Source organism: Lacerta agilis, chromosome 12 (assembly GCF_009819535.1).
Source record: "Lacerta agilis isolate rLacAgi1 chromosome 12, rLacAgi1.pri, whole genome shotgun sequence".
Lineage (NCBI taxonomy): Eukaryota > Metazoa > Chordata > Lepidosauria > Squamata > Lacertidae > Lacerta > Lacerta agilis.
The window spans coordinates 1,201,852-1,217,834 of NC_046323.1; the positions used below are offsets into that span (position 1 = coordinate 1,201,852).

Here is a 15,983-nt window from a genome sequence, read left to right on the forward strand (position 1 = left end):
ACACCAAATCTACCACTAACACTCTCCTACCCCCCGATTACACTGTTATTGGGCCTGTTCTTGTTGGATAACCAGCATGATTAAGTCTAGTTAATGCATGAAGGAGTTAATGCCATAGACTAAGCTGTCCTGCTAGGTTTAGCCAGGTCACTCCCCCTTACCTTGGGAGGAAAGTAATCAAGTCCCTTTATTCTCCTCCAGTCCACCTGAGAAGCTCCCTGTCTGAAGAGGTTTTGACTTTTACTGCCCGTGCAACCTATTCTGAAGCACATGAATCTGATCTTTGGAAACTTTGCAAGAAAATGATTTTCTAATTTGCTGAACAAGTGTGCTTTTTCTGTGCTGGGGAAGAGGAGAACTTTGCAAGGAATTTAGAAGCACATATTTTAAAGGTCTAACCGCCTAAATTTCCACACTTTACTTTGCTGCATAATTTGTGATTTTAAACCTCTACTGGGGTTCTCTCACCAAAGAGTACTTGGTCCAAAACTGGATCTTGTCTTCCAGGGGATTCTCCTTTTTAAACCTATTTATTCCTTGCCACCTACAGTACCATTCTGTCAAAGAACGGGCTACACACAGTGAGCTCTTAAAATTCCCCTGAGGGAGCCATAAATAGTGAGGTAAGGAGTCTCAGTCTTAGGTTGTGTGGTGATGCATGTGTGGCCTGTGCAGTGCATCACCACACAGGTGTGGCAACAGGGAGATGGGGCTTTTGATTCAGATTGGACACAAGTGGAATGGCAGCCACGGAAACTGCTTCTCCAGGGTTTGGGGCTCCATTTATCACATCTGTGAACAGTGAAGTATGTGATTCACATGGGGTGGTATGTTGTGCCTTCCAGGATGCAAACGTGACAATTGTCCCATGTGAGTGTTGGTTTGGGCAGCTACCGTGCCAGTGACGTCATATTTAGAGCACCCCTAGATGTATATATGCTGCTGCCTTTTAGTGGAACTGCGAGGTAGGTTTTGTGGGAAAGATTGATTACTGTTATTTAAGCAACAGTAATAATAATGATGGAAAGCACAGAGCCAGAAATTGCATTTCACTGCCTTTTGTGTTCCAGAAATGTGCTTTTGTGCTGCCACCGCATTGCTGGCGCTGTTGTTTCTCCCCTCCTTCGTTGTGAAGGCAGATAAGGTTAATGCTTGATGTATTTTCCTAAAGCGTGTTTCTCAATCTGGCAATACTGCCCTTTAAAATATGGAACAACTTCACAATAGTCACATAAATAATAGTTTACCAGAGACCTTCACAAAGGTTGCTGTTGCCCTTGCCTCTGGGCAGCTTTTCTTCAAAGTGTTGGATGGGAGTGAACAAACAAAAACCTCAATTTTTACAATCCCTTATATCTCCTCCTGTGGATGTGATTTGGACAGGTGAGTGAGGTAATAAAGGACCCTAAAAATGGGGATGCACACAGTAATGTAAAACAATATAAATTAATAATACAGCCCAGCATTGTTTGTGACAGCATTCTCCACTCTAAAATACGTCTTTTAATACTTTATTTAATACCTGAGTAAGTGAGAGGGAATAATAATACTTTTACAGATGACCAAGGAAAGGTGAATTAGGGCAGGAAAGGTCTCTCTACTTGCTAGCATAAATAACAGTCGTTCTTATGAATCGTATTATTGCACAATCTGGACTGTGGAAAGTCTGGCATTTCCACAGCCTGCATTTGCAGGCCCTGCGTGGTCGCCTTGGGGGCCCCAAATCCCTCTCACTCTGCTGACAATGAATTATTCCCACTGCCAAATATTGCACATGGAGAGAATCATCCCTTTGTGCCTCCAACCCAAAGACCATGGTCTTTCTGGCTCACCAAGCAACGGTTCAGAGGGATGGTGTGATTTTGCGTGACTGCGATGTGGAGGAAGGCATACAGCGAGAATCACCTTCCTCCTGTGGACAGTGTTGGAAGTGCTGGGATTCAGCTCAGCTTGGACTGGCAGTGGGTGTGTCTGCAGGGGAAAGAGCAGATAGAGGGACCTCCAAGTTTCCTAGACTGTCCTTTCTTGCCAGACCTGTGGTGACTTTCCCCCTGGTGCTAGACCGATACACTTCAGGTTGCTGGCCTCTTCTTCTTCTTCCTTCTTGGGAGAGGATACATCTTTTGGGTCTCCCTTGCTGAGATGCAAGAGCAAGCATGGCTCAAGGCACCTTCCTCTTAGTTAGGCAGAACTAGGAGCTTTTCTATTAAGCATGCACATCCTGCAAAAACCAAAGATCTCTTACTTTCCTAAACTCAGAGTCTCAGTGTGATTACGGTATATCTAGCATGAAGGGTGCTCCTCCAGTAGGGATCCAGTAAGTTCATATTGGGAATGCTGTTTCCAGTTACCCCCCACGCCTTGCCCTTGGAAGCCTTCTAAGAAGCTGCTGCAGGAGAGGGACTCTGAGCAGCATCATGGGAGAGGGGAAACTGCTATTAGATGCTGCATGTTGTCTACATAATCTTGTTGTATTGATAGTATTGGAAGGTTGGGTTATTTTGGCATATTATTATATTTGCTATTGTTTTGCTCTGTTATTGTAAAATTGCTTTTGTAATGTTTGTTTGAAATGTGCCCTTGTTTCTTTGCTGTCAGCTGCTTTGAGCTTGACGTGTGTGTGTGTGTGTGTGTGTGTGAAAAAGCAGCATACAAATAAATGAAGAATGAGTGAATGAACGAACTTTTGCAGAGCATTTTTACTACAAATGCCATTAGGCAGTGCTCCTCCCACCCTCCCCAAGTCGCCTCCTTTCTCCTCTTTCCTCCACACATGATGCTGCATTCAAATATCTTGACAATGTTGGTTAGGGAGGAGGAGTGTTATCCTTAGAAGACTTATATGAACATCAAGAGTATGGAAATGATCTATTGTAGGAATATGCTGATACCATTGTGCCAACACCTGGGGGTCAAGCAGAGAGCTAACTTCCTCCCCAAGATAGTTCTAATTAAAAATCTTGCAAAACTTGGGAGCTTATTGCTTGCAGCCACCTTACTTTTTCTAGATAGTGATTCTTTTAATAAATCCCCCATATATGTTTCTATCTGCAGTATATGTGTGGTATATTATTATTATTATTATTATTATTATTATTATTATTATTATTATTAGATTGAAGTTATGTCAATGAAAGAAGGATTGCATTAAACATTTCCCATCTCTTAAATAAAGAACAAAGATTAGTTGTTTGTATGTCCCTTTTTCTCCTTCGTGAGAAACACGGTTCAGGTGAATTTCATGTGCGCACACAAAAATGCCAATCCCCTTTTTTATTTAAAAGTTGACACCGCAGCTTGGACCAGATTAAAACACCAGCACCCAAATCATAACCTTGTGCTCAAGCTGTCTTTATTTCTGTTAAAAATGTTTCTTTTCTCCATATTTGTTAAATGTCATGGCAAAAAGGCTGACAAATGTGTATCAAATAAAGGCCCTGAAATATCACCAATCAGTTATTTTCATTGCTGCCAATCATCTGGTGGCAAGAACATGATAACCTTTTAAAAAGTTTGTTCATGCACACTGATTCTGGCTGTTCTATCTGAAATCTTTTGAAATAGTTTTTCCTTCTAACACCTGACCTATTAATTGCCAGCTCTCTAAATCCACTCTGTACCATAAGGCAGAATACAAAATACACAGATTTAAGTCCCCTCATAAGTATCAGTTTCTATCCTTTAAGTACGTCAGAACACAAACATCATGGGCAACGTGTACCTTATGTAATGGAAATGGATAGGCTGCCATGGATCATTCTCTGATCATTTCAGCATTCCCAGATCACTCAGAGGGGGGGGGGGAGTGCTGCTGCTGTTTTGACTTGGTCTACAAGCAGCAGATGCAAGTGATCCTGGATGTAGTTGCCCCACTGAAGGAGTCGACTCATTATCTAACCCCCTGGACTTTAACTGAAACATGGACACCTGGAAAAGCTGCAGAGATGATTTGGGGCATGAAAGGAAGAGTCCTCAAAACACCATCACAAAAGATAAAGATGAAGAAATAAAACCCCACACCCACTCATGAGGATTTCAGCAAAGTTTTGAATTCAATTTCTTTTGTCATTAGTCAATGGGGAATGGAGAATAAATTTTTGGCACAGCCCTTGTGGCAAGAGATTAGCTTGCAAACCACACAAACTAGGGCTAACCAGATTTTTTTAAAAAAAATCAAGCTGGTGTGGGAACAGTTATTTGCACATGGGGGAGAGTAGTGCCCCTTTAGCACTTACAGAGGCATTGGAAATCTATTCATCATTGAGGCTTAAGTAAAAAACAAGCAGCTATAGATTTGAAATAAAGGCTCCTTGTAACTATTCTCTGAGGTCTTGACCAAACAATGAAAGGGTAATGAAAGATCAGACTGAGCAATTGGTATTTTTCGTGCTTCACACGAACAAATGCAATATATAAGGCACAGAATCAAGAATTGTTATAGTAAAATTGGTACAAATACTTATAGCACACACAATAGATGGGGGCAGGGGATGCTGGCGAGTAGACTCTCTAGCCTAACAAGAGTCCACAAAGCACACCAATAAATTCAAGAACAAATTTGTTCTGGTGCAGAGTCTAAAGTAAGTAGGAATCTTATTTACTGGTGTACTGATGTAATGATTTTGAGAAGGTCAGCTGGTGTAATGACACTGAATTGATCAACGGTTGGCATTTTAGTGGAACAACCAAGAAGACAACATCAAGCTGGGCTAATGCTTGCTTGTTGTTTAGTCGTTTAGTTGTGTCCAACTCTTTATGACCCCATGGACCAGAGCACACCAGGTACTCCTGTCTTTCATTGCCTCCCACAGTTTGGTCAGACTCATTTTGGTAGCTTTGAGAACACTGTCCAACCATCTCATCCTCTGTCGTCCCCTTCTCCTTGTGCCCTCCATCTTTCCCAGCATCAGGGTCTTTTCCAGGGAGTCTTCTCTTCTCATGAGGTGGCCAAAGTATTACAGCCTCAGCTTCAGGATCTGTCCTTCCAGTGAGCACTCAGGGCTGATTTCCTTCAGAATGGATAGGTTTGATCTTCTTGCAGTCCATGGGACTCTCAGGAGTCTCCTCCAGCACCAGAATTCAAAAGCATCAATTCTTCGGCAATCAGCCTTCTTGATGGTTCAGCTCTCACTTCCATACATCACTACTGGGAAAATCATGGCTTTAACTATACGGACCTTTGTCAGCAAGGTGATGTCTCTGCTTTTTAAGATGCTGTCTAGGTTTGTCATTGCTTTCCTCCCAAGAAGCAGGCGTCTTTTAATGACTGCTATCACCATCTGCAGTGATCATGGAGCCCAAGAAAGTAAAATCTCTCACTGCCTCCATTTCTTCCCCTTCTATTTGTCAGGAGGTGATGGGACCAGTGGCCATGATCTTAGTTTTTTTTGATGTTGAGCTTCAGGCTTGCTTACACAGACGTTAACTTAAATCACTGGCCAGTGGCTTTAGGCCCAGAAGTACAGAAGTAGAAAATCAGGTGCCCTTGCTCTGGAAGATAGATGGAAGGAGTTAATGGGGTTTCTTGTTTGCTAGAAACCTCCTGAAGAGTAATATGGATGCTTCTTTTCTGATATAAAATAACAAAGGCACGGGGCGGGGGGAGACACCTCAGTGCCTTTACAAAAACTGACAGACAATTTCCAAGTTGGATTTCCAAAATGGGTACCAGAGATGGAGCCTGTCAGAAGCTGTCATGAAGCATGCAGCCTGGCTGCCACAGTTTCCAAGAAAATGCCTGGACACAATGCTTGCAAGCGTATTTTAAACTTGTGAGTGCTGCCACATTGATATATGAAATATACTCAGTAGTTCACAATGAAGCCTGGGCAGTGAGATAGGTGTATTTCTGTGTATTGAGGCAAAGGATTTAAAATAGATTATAGAGAGTACTCATAGGAAAAAAGAAACTAGCAGCAGCTGCTGAGCAAGAGGGCTACTGACCACAGTATAAGGAGGAAAAGCCAGTTTTGCTTCTAATTTTATAATCAACAGGGAGCTGTAGCTAGTCACGGTTCCTGAGGAGTGTGGCTGTATGGCATGTGTGCTGGCAGATATATATATATTTGCCCCACTCACAATTTAATTATTTAGGTGTGGATGTGAGCAGACCTGAGCTGTACTTGCAGCCAATGTGGAAGCAGATTCTGTTCTGGATATGCATCTCCACCCAACTGAACAGGTTGAATATCTAGTCTGGTGCACTTGGGGATGTGGATCCTCACCAGTTGTTGGCTTCAAGGAAAACTGCTCTGGGTGTCAAGAGTATGGATTTAGGAGGATATGGCCCTCAAGACAGTGACTTCAGAATGAACTCATTGGGCCGCATTCAGCTAAGTTGTTATGCTAGCAGAAGCCACTGCAAGAACCCCCACTCGCTGCTTCCCTGCATTGTCCCCAAATTTACTCTGAGGGTTGGGAGAGGAAAAAGGAAAAATCCTTGTACTGAAAGAACATTAACAGCAGCACTAGGCTGGATAAGGTGGTAAGAATTAGGAGGGAAACCCCATATTCTCCAACAATCTGTTTCCGTATCTGAAGAAGTGTGCATGCACACGAAAGCTCATACCAAGAACAAACTCAGTTGGTCTCTAAGGTGCTACTGGAAAGAATTTTTGACTTTGTTTTGACTATGGCAGACCAACACGGCTACCCACCTGTAATCTGTTTCCTGTCCTTCAGAACTGAAATTTGTTGTGAGATCATCATTAAGGCTTCCTTTCCCCCAAAAAACATTCTATTTAAACAATGTAGAATATACTCTATATAGAATTTCCCAAAAAAAGCAAACTAAAGAAAAACACCAGAAAGAAGGCATAGGAATATGTTTTCTGTTGATTATACATTCCTTTTATTTTCGAATTTCTCTTACTTTTGTCTTCCTGTTTAAGAGTGCCCTCAACACTAGTTTCCTTTTCAGGCCCCTGTGTTAACAATACAAAAGATACTTTCCAACCTATTTGAAATCCGGTATAGAAAAATCTATGAAGAGCTGTTCATTTTAACCTCCAGCACTATATCAACTAATTCATTTAAGCTGCCCTTCAAGGAAGACATTGAGGATTAAACTGGAAACATCTAACATTCATTTCTCTGAGGGATTCTCCTCTTTTATTTCCCAGAATAAACCTGTTTAAGGCTTAATGCAATTTCTTACCTAAGAATTACCTTCGTTTTCTATTCCAGACAGACGTCTGCATGTACACACAGACTTCCAAAGTACACTCTTTCTCATGTTTATTTATAAAATGAACATAAATCTAAAAAGGTGAAACCAGTCTTTCAATTTATAGAACAACATGATACCATATTTACTCGAGTCTAATGTGCCATCGAATCTAATGCACACCTTAATTTTCGCAACATAATTTGGCCAAAAAAGGTGAGCATTAGATTCAAGTAAATACGGCAATTTCTCAAAAACTTGGGAAATGGCAGAGATAGAAAAAGCTAAGCAAGGAAAAGACCTATCAAAACCTGAATCATTCAGACTTCCTGCTCTTCTTAATCAGGATTTGAACGACCATATTAACAACTAGAAGATCTAACTCAATAACTAGAAGATTGAGAGAGAGCACCTGTTTGCTAATGGGACATATTTGTGGCGGCTTTCACTAGCACACCTGTTTAGTTGAATCCACGCTTTAAAAAAGAATTTGATGGTGTTGAATAGAAGTATATTAATCAGGTTTTAGGGAAATGTGGATTTGGTGGTCATTTCTTCAACTGGATACACACCCTTTAGCTTCTTGTTAGTGTCAATGGCACAAACTCAGATGCTTTCCATATGGATAGAGGCACCTGACATGAACACCCACATGAATGCCGTATCAATTGAGTCACACACAGAATTTATTAGGACTTCCTCTGAGGTAAGAGAATTTAAAAATAATAATAATTGGGGGGAATAGACAGTAAAATAAATCTGTACACAAATGACATCAAATTAACTTTCTTTAATCCAGCAAAAAACTCGTGCACCCTCAGGTAGCACATATACTAAAATCCAGCACAAAACACACCCTTTTGCATCATTATCAAAATACTTGTTGTTTTTGGTTTCATTTCTGGATATAAGGTCAATCTATAAAAATCCAAAAGGATGGGTTTCAATTGGGGGTGGTACTGGGGAGAAAAGGTTACAATAAGCAAAACCACTTGAATTTCTTGACAAGATAAGTAAATATTCTGTTCAGGAATTTGGATGACTTCAAAATTAGAAAATCTTGTACATTTTAATCATGACAAACTATGGAAAGAAGTTTCAAAAGATCTTGGTAGGTGGTGACAATTTGAATGCTCCTGGATGGGAAGATTTCAGGGTATGTTTTATCTTGAGTCCTCTTTTAATTTTTAAATATCTCCTCATAGTTGAATTCTTTAATATTGGCAAAATGGCAAAAAATTTCCCAGGATTTCTTAGGGTCTGGAGAAAAAGCAGGAATCAAAGATAAACCTTTATTTCAACTACAGTGGTACCTTGGGTTAAGTATTTAATTTGTTCTGGAGGTCCGTTCTTAACCTGAAACTGTTCTTAACCTGAAGCACCACTTTAGCTAATGGGGCCTCCCGCTGCCACTGCGCCACCAGAGCATGATTTCTGTTCTTACCCTGAAGCAAAGTTCTTAACTTGAAATGTTATTTCTGGGTTAGCGGAGTATGTTACCTGAAGCGTATGTAACCTGGGGTACCACTGTAATAGAGAATGGGGACATAGTTTCCCCTAGCTTTATAAAATGTAAGAAAGCAGTAATGTTGAACTCTCTTCTACTCAAAATAAAGCCATTGCACTGGAGGAACAGTAACCATCTATTGAAATATTTATTCTGGTGCTGTAACAGAGAGGGCATGTCTCATATTCAACCCAACCCTTGATTCAATGATTTATTCAAAATCTCATGTATGTATATTTCCCTGCGCAGCAGTTAATTATAACGAGCGGCTGGTTGATAAGCACTTATTAGGAAATATACAAATTTGGGAAGATCCTAATTTAACTGAGATCAGGAATCTGCATATAATGGATTAATAAAACATTATAAACATTATAGATAGATTATTAGTGAGAAGGTAATGTTCACATCTCCTTATTATAGTATTGTCAAATTAAATATATTGTAAACTCTATTACTGTAAGCTGTATCTCACAAAGAGTCTGTGCAAGATTTGAAATATGATTAACTAAGCAGCCAGCTAAATTTGAGCCCAATTATCATAGACTTAGATAACATTAGACACCTCCATAGAAATGGGGGGGGGGGAATTACATGGACATCACAGATAACATAGAAATGGATGTAATAATAATAATAGTAATAATAATAATTTGTACCCCACCCATCTGGTTGGATTTCCATAGTTTGTGGCTTATATGAATCTTATTTTTTTATTTAAAAAACTGCTCTTAGATGGCACCTAAAACCAAGAAGATTAAGTCAAATATTTATGAACGTGGCATATATTTCTTGGAGATGTGGAATGAAGTAGCCTATATTCTGGAGAGGCCCTAAAATCAGGAATTACTGAGTACAAATAGTAACTGAAATCAGAATAATAACTCAGTATCAACTAACTATTGGCACTTTATTACCGGTATTTATTTTTGGTTCTGTAAAAGAGGGAAATGATCACTCATTTCCTGGCGGTATCCTGTATACCAATCAGTTATTAACAGAAACAAATAACCCACTCTCTATTGGGGACTGGTTATTAAGAATCTGATATTTGGCCTATATGGTCACTCAAAAACTTTATAAAAAATAAAGGAGGTCAACAATATGATTTGTTCACACAGAAAAGTGGGTTATTCATGATTGGAATGATAAAACAGAATATGTAGTCCTGCTGTATGTTGTTTCAGAAGAAAGTGTGGGTGGGGCACTTATCAACCTCTTATTTATTTCTTTACTTTTTATTATTCAGCTCATTTACTGGTGAATTTACTGGTGAACAGAACACTGTTGTGTTTTTTAAATTTATTTCCTTATGTATATCATCCTGGTTTACCTTGTTACCGAACTTGTTGGGTTAAGAAACCTTGTAAGATGTACTATCTATTTATGCTAACTGTACTTTTTGCATAAAAAGGTAAAGGACCCCTGACTGTTAAGTCCAGTCATGAATGACTCTGGGGTTGTGGCGCTCATCTTCCTTTACTGGCTGAGGGAGCCAACGTTTGTCCGCAGACAGTTTTTCTGGGTCATGTGGCCAGCATGGCGAAACCAGAATGCATGGAAACGCCATTTACCTTCCCGCCAGAGCGGTACCTATTTATCTACTTGCACTTGATGTGCTTTTGAACTGCTAGGTGGGCAGGAGCAGGGACCGAGCAACGGGAGCTCACCCTGTCGCGGGGATTCAAACCGCCGACCTTCTGATCGGGAAGCCCTAGGCTCAGTGGTTTAGACCACAGCGCCACCCGCGTCCCCCCACTTTTTACACACAGCTATAATAAAACTGACAGGGAGAAATTCTGGATGTGCATACTGGGCACCTTAACAACCCATGGCCTCATCTCAGGGGATGCCAACCAACATCCCTGAGCGTCAGCAAATGAATTCCTTCTGAACACCCCCAAAGCTGGCAGGAGCATCATTCCGTTTATATTAGAGCAGCAGAGGAAGGTGGAAGCCAAAATGTTTTGCTACCTAAACTATATATCACAGTAAACATACACAATAAAGCAAAATAGATAATAGAGAGATTTAATTAAAAGAAAAACCCTCACATCACCCCCAGGTTCAACCAGACACATACTGAGATTTTAAGGAAGTACAGTGGTACCTTGGGTTACAGACGCTTCAGGTTACAAACTCTGCTAACCCAGAAATAGTACCTCGGGTTCAGAACTTTGCTTCAGGATGAGAACAGAAAGTGGGCAGCAGTGGCATCGGGAGGCCCCATTAGCTAAAGTGGTGCTTCAGGTTAAGAACGGACCTCCAGAACGAATTAAGTACGTAACCAGAGGTACCACTGTACTAAAGGAAGGAAAATAGAAGCCTCTTTTGTGGCAGAAAAAAACCAATGAGAAATTGGAGGACAGCGTTCAGCACAGGACTAGTTTGTTATCTGTGTTTGCTACTATCTTGCTTCTGACTCCATCCCTGACGAATCCTTGGATAATAATAGTATCATTAGCTTGAAAAAGCTGCTGCAGGGAGTCCAATAGCTAGACATGCACTGTACTCGACTCCTCGGGGATCCCAGCGCCTCAGCCTGCTAAGCAGCATGCAGCTTGTAATGCATTGAGCATGGTTCTCTTATAACACATAGCTTAAAAATGACATTTATAATTTCCAAAGCAATACACATTTATTACCTCAAATATAATGAACAACTATTCTGTATGGAAGGCCAGTGTTCTTCTATTATATGTGCATCACTTTAGAGACTCCGGCTGAGAAAGGCTAGCTTGCCAAAGGCAAATGATTCTATAGACGATGCTTCCTGGTCCACAGCTCAGTCTCCTGGGCACTATATTTCCATAGCTTCTTTTGCTGGATTTCTTTTCTGACTAGCAATGAGGCAGCCCAGGAAATGCAATGCTTGCGTAGCTGTGTCAGTCAAATGCTTGACTCCTGTGCCCAGCGGTATACGCTACAGTATCTACAGATAATATCCCAGAGAGAGAAAAAACAGCCTGGCTTACCTTGCCTGCTGCATTCATGAAACAGATAAATTGTGGGACATGCCAATATCTCTGTGATAAGGACGAAATCAAAAGCTTCTTCCCACCACCGGCAAACAGTTTCAGGAAAAGTTATGACTCAGGGCAGCTTCATTCTACATCTCTGGTATTTAGCATGTCTTTAAACCACACTGTCAGATTTTCATTAAAATTGACATATGTTAAACATAATCTATAATAACATATTGGATGGGAGGTTTCAAAATCCTTTCTAGCATCATGTCATGCTATCCCAGTGATGAAAATCCATGCACACGCTGCTTTGAGGGAACCAAGTGCAGCCAACCAGTTTGTGCCGGCTTCTGGGATAAATTGGTTGTGAATAATAATTCCTGTGCAATGTGCTGTGTGACAATCCTAATGTACAACCGTGCCATCTGGACTACAACAACAAACACAGTTTGTCAACGATAAGGAAAGATGTACAGGGATCTGTGCTGTCACTTGCCAGGCGGCAGCACACCGATTGCTCTGGCAACTCCAAGGCTTCTGGGTGAGTCGACTTATAGATGTTGCAGACGTGAAAGGAAAACAGGAATTCTCTCTGCATAATCAGAAACACCTGTGACTTCGGAAGTTATTTTTCCTTCCACAGCATATTTGTCTTCTCCATTCTTCATGGTGACCTGGGTTCCCTTCAACTGCAGCCATGAATTGGGAATCTGGCTTACAATGCCTTCCCACCCCCACAAGATAACCCGGGAGGGCATGATGTGAAGACCCCTACTGAAAAAATGCATTCATCGAAGCACCTTCTGCTTCCCCCAGAATTCCTCAGATGTTTTGCCTAAGCAAAAACTTCAACATTTCACCAGGGAATGTTGCTTAACATAAAACACAGAGATAACTTTCTAGCCTAGAGCAACTTGGCTGTGGCTTCTTTTGCTCACAGGCTTCCCCAAGTACCGGTAGTTTGAAGTCCATGGCTCCCTTCATAGGACTTCCACCCCACCCACTCCCTGCCCAAACTCCTGGTGTCTTTCTAATAAACTGTTTTTAAAAGTGCAGATTGCACTGCAGTTAATAATGTGAAAACAAAAAATGCACAAAGTGCTGGTCTGAAAACAACACATTCCTGCTATTCATATATATATTTGCACCCACATCGGTAGGTGGGTGAGACTCCCCATCCCAGACACTTGGGAAAGACAAGCTTCCCATTGCCTCTCATGAATGACCAGATCACATCAAGTGCACAGCGGAACACGGGTGTCATTTTATTCCTTAATGGATGAAAACCTGTAGAAACTGCCATCTCCCAAGAAACAAAGCAGGTGACCGGGGGGCCTCCTTTCCCCCCTCAGAGCTAAAAAGTTCAGTGATAAAAACAAGTCAGCTAACTCATTCACAACACACAGAACAACCTTTGGAGAGGAACTACACAATATGCTTGACTAGAGATGTGAAGGCCTGGAAAAAATCCAGAAAAAATTGGAAAAAAACTGGTTTTTTTCCGTTTTCCCCCTGAAGCCTTTTTTGTTTTTTCCCCCAAAAATTGGAAAAATAAAAAATAGATTATGGAATGTTTTATTTTAACATGATGAATGAAATATTTTAAGATAAGGGTTTCAAATATTTTATAAATCATTTCTGGTTTCAGATTATTCTAATTTCTGTGAGGACAAGCAAGTCCTAGGTTACAAACTGAACTCTCCAATGCAAGAACAAGATACATTTCTTCCTTTAGGAGGTGCTGTTGTCACCAGACAAGAAAAAGGTTTCAGTTTTGTTTTTGCATGCGTGTGGTATGCATTGGTTCTGTTCCTCTTCACTAGGCCTCAAAGCACTGGAAGAAAATAGAGAGCAACAAAAAAGGGCCTGAAAGTATATACTTAATTACAGCTCAGAAAATGATTCTGATTAAATTTCATGCCCATTCATTGAAACTTAGTCCCACTTCCTTCTTCAATTCTTTTTACGAGAATGTTTTTTTTTCTAAAAAAAAAAAATACTGTGGAGAGGAAATATGAATAATTGTTACTTCTGGATTTTTAGAAATTGTTTTGTGGAGGTTTTCTGTTCCACATAAACTAGTAAACAGTTCAGGAGATTTTTGCTCCATTTGTTACAAATACAAATAAATATTATTTTTAATGTAAATTCTGTTTGTAATAATTGGATACACTATATTTTTAATATGCTAGTTGTGATAATTTTATGCCCATTAAAATTTCCATAGTTATATTTTATGTTTCTAAAGTAACTGAATGACTTTCAATCTGGAAAAGAAAAAAGTAGTGCTAATGTAGCATTTTTTCAATTTTTCTGAAAATTTGCTCCCCCCCCGAAAAAAGTAGTGCTAATGTAGCATTTTTTCAATTTTTCCAAAAAATTTCTCCCCCCCCCCCCGAAAAAACCCAGGAAAAAACGGGTTTTTTCTGAGCTTCAAAATTTCTGGAAATTTTACATCTCTATGCTTGACACAGATTGGTAGCTGAAAAAGGATTTGCCATGTTGCCGTCTCCTCCCTTCCCACCCTATGTAGTTATAGGAGGGATGGTGCTAAACTTTGTAAGTGATTCCTAAAGCAATGGGCCATTACCGATTTTTTTAAAAGCCATATTACATCACCACAGTCTGTGTTTTCTCTCACCCACTAGTGACAGCCAGGGCAGGCACGTCCATTCAGACGGACTAGGCGGCTGCCTAGGGCGCCGAAATGGAGGGGGTGCCACGCCACGGCGCTGGCCCGCCTGCGCCCGCACCTCCCACTAAAGCAGGCTTTGGCGGAGGGCAGGGGGTGGGACAGGCGAGCAGCAGCTTCTCTGCTACAGTGGAGAAACCGCTGCTTGTCTCTCCACCCCCCACCTCCCGCCAAAGCAGGCTTTGGCGGGGGGCAGGGGGGCGCCAGAAGCCCTAGCACCGGTCCTGGTGACAGCCAACGATGCAGATGAGGCAGCAGACCCACATGATGAAATACGCAAGTGTGCCTGATTGTGACAGGGGAAAGAATGGCAAAAGGGGGCGGCAATTTTGGGGAGAGGAGCCCCACGTCAAGGAAAATGTGTTTTTCTGTCTTCAGTTGTGCCTGCAGCAACGTGCACAATGTTATGCAGCTCCTGTTCATGGCAAAGAAGTCAGACTTGCAGAGAGCTGCCCCTCCCTGGCTGAGGAAAGTGAAGCCACACCAGGTATACCAACCCCAACATAGTCATAGCGCAAGGAAAGGGCACAGATCTTCGCGCTGCAGAGCTGTGTAATGTTACACACAGAGAGAGACCTTTATTGTAATAAAATGTCTAAGCGAATTATAAAAAATATTAAAGTTATCAGTAGAAACAATTAAAACAATTAGAAACTTATACTACTTATCAATATCTACTATTTATTAATGGTGGGACTGTCTCCCTCAGGCGCCTGTGGACTCTCCTTCCTTGGAGGTTTCTAAGCAGAGGTTGGATGGCCATCTGTCATGGCTGCTTTAGCTTGCAGGGGGTTGGACTAGAGGACCCTTGGGTGCCTTCCAGCTCTACCATTCCAGGATCCTATTCTTAACACTGATGTCTATTCTGCCTTGGCACTTTCTCAGTATTTATAATAAGTAAGAAGGAGAGATGTTTTAAACAGGGGTAATGATGATGGTACACAATTTTAAAATGTATCCCCTACTCTTATGTTAACAATTAAAATGTTAGTGAATGAAAGCTCTGCTTTTATGAGGGGAAATCAGCACACAGGAACCTGGCTCTCTCAGGGACGATCATATAACAGCTCCATTCCAGTGACTGCTCTTTCACAGCAGACTAGACCTCAAGTTGCAGCAAATCCACCTGGGGGACAAAATTGCTTCTTGTGCTAAAGATGTATACTGAAGAAGGAAAACAGATTCTAATCCTTTTCAAAAGCAGATACTCTGTATTTTAGTCTTGTTTTGTAGGCCAATACTAGCCAGTTCATCTGTTCATTTGGAGAAAAAGAGTAAACCTTTAAGAATTGCTCATCTTGTTGTTTGAGATATCTTGTTGTTTATTCAATCCACATGTGCAAATATAGAACAGCCAACGAAGGTTCAAATGAGTGGCTGATGGAGTGAAAGAGACAGCCCTTGTCACAACAATGTCAGGCCTCACAATGAAGTCTTGGTCTGTACTGGGTGAAATAGGAGGAGGTTTCAGAGCCCCCACACCCCACAGCCTCCCAATTCCCCCCTGGAGTGAGGGCGCTTGAGCCACAGCCAGAAAAAGGTGGGAATGCATGACTTACTGAGCCCAAGAGAAAGCTCCTGTCATAACAATGTCCAGGTCCCACTAACAAATACACACACAAACGAGAGAGAGAGAGAGAGAGAGAGAGGTCC

At 41.2% G+C, this 15,983-nt stretch overlaps 1 protein-coding gene across 1 annotated transcript in view; it reads right to left on the reverse strand.

The window, feature by feature from the left end:
- Nucleotides 1-15,983, reverse strand: part of CNTNAP2 (contactin associated protein 2) — a 936,385-nt gene that overhangs the window by 297,504 nt on the left and 622,898 nt on the right. The gene's annotated exons all lie outside the window — the stretch shown is intronic.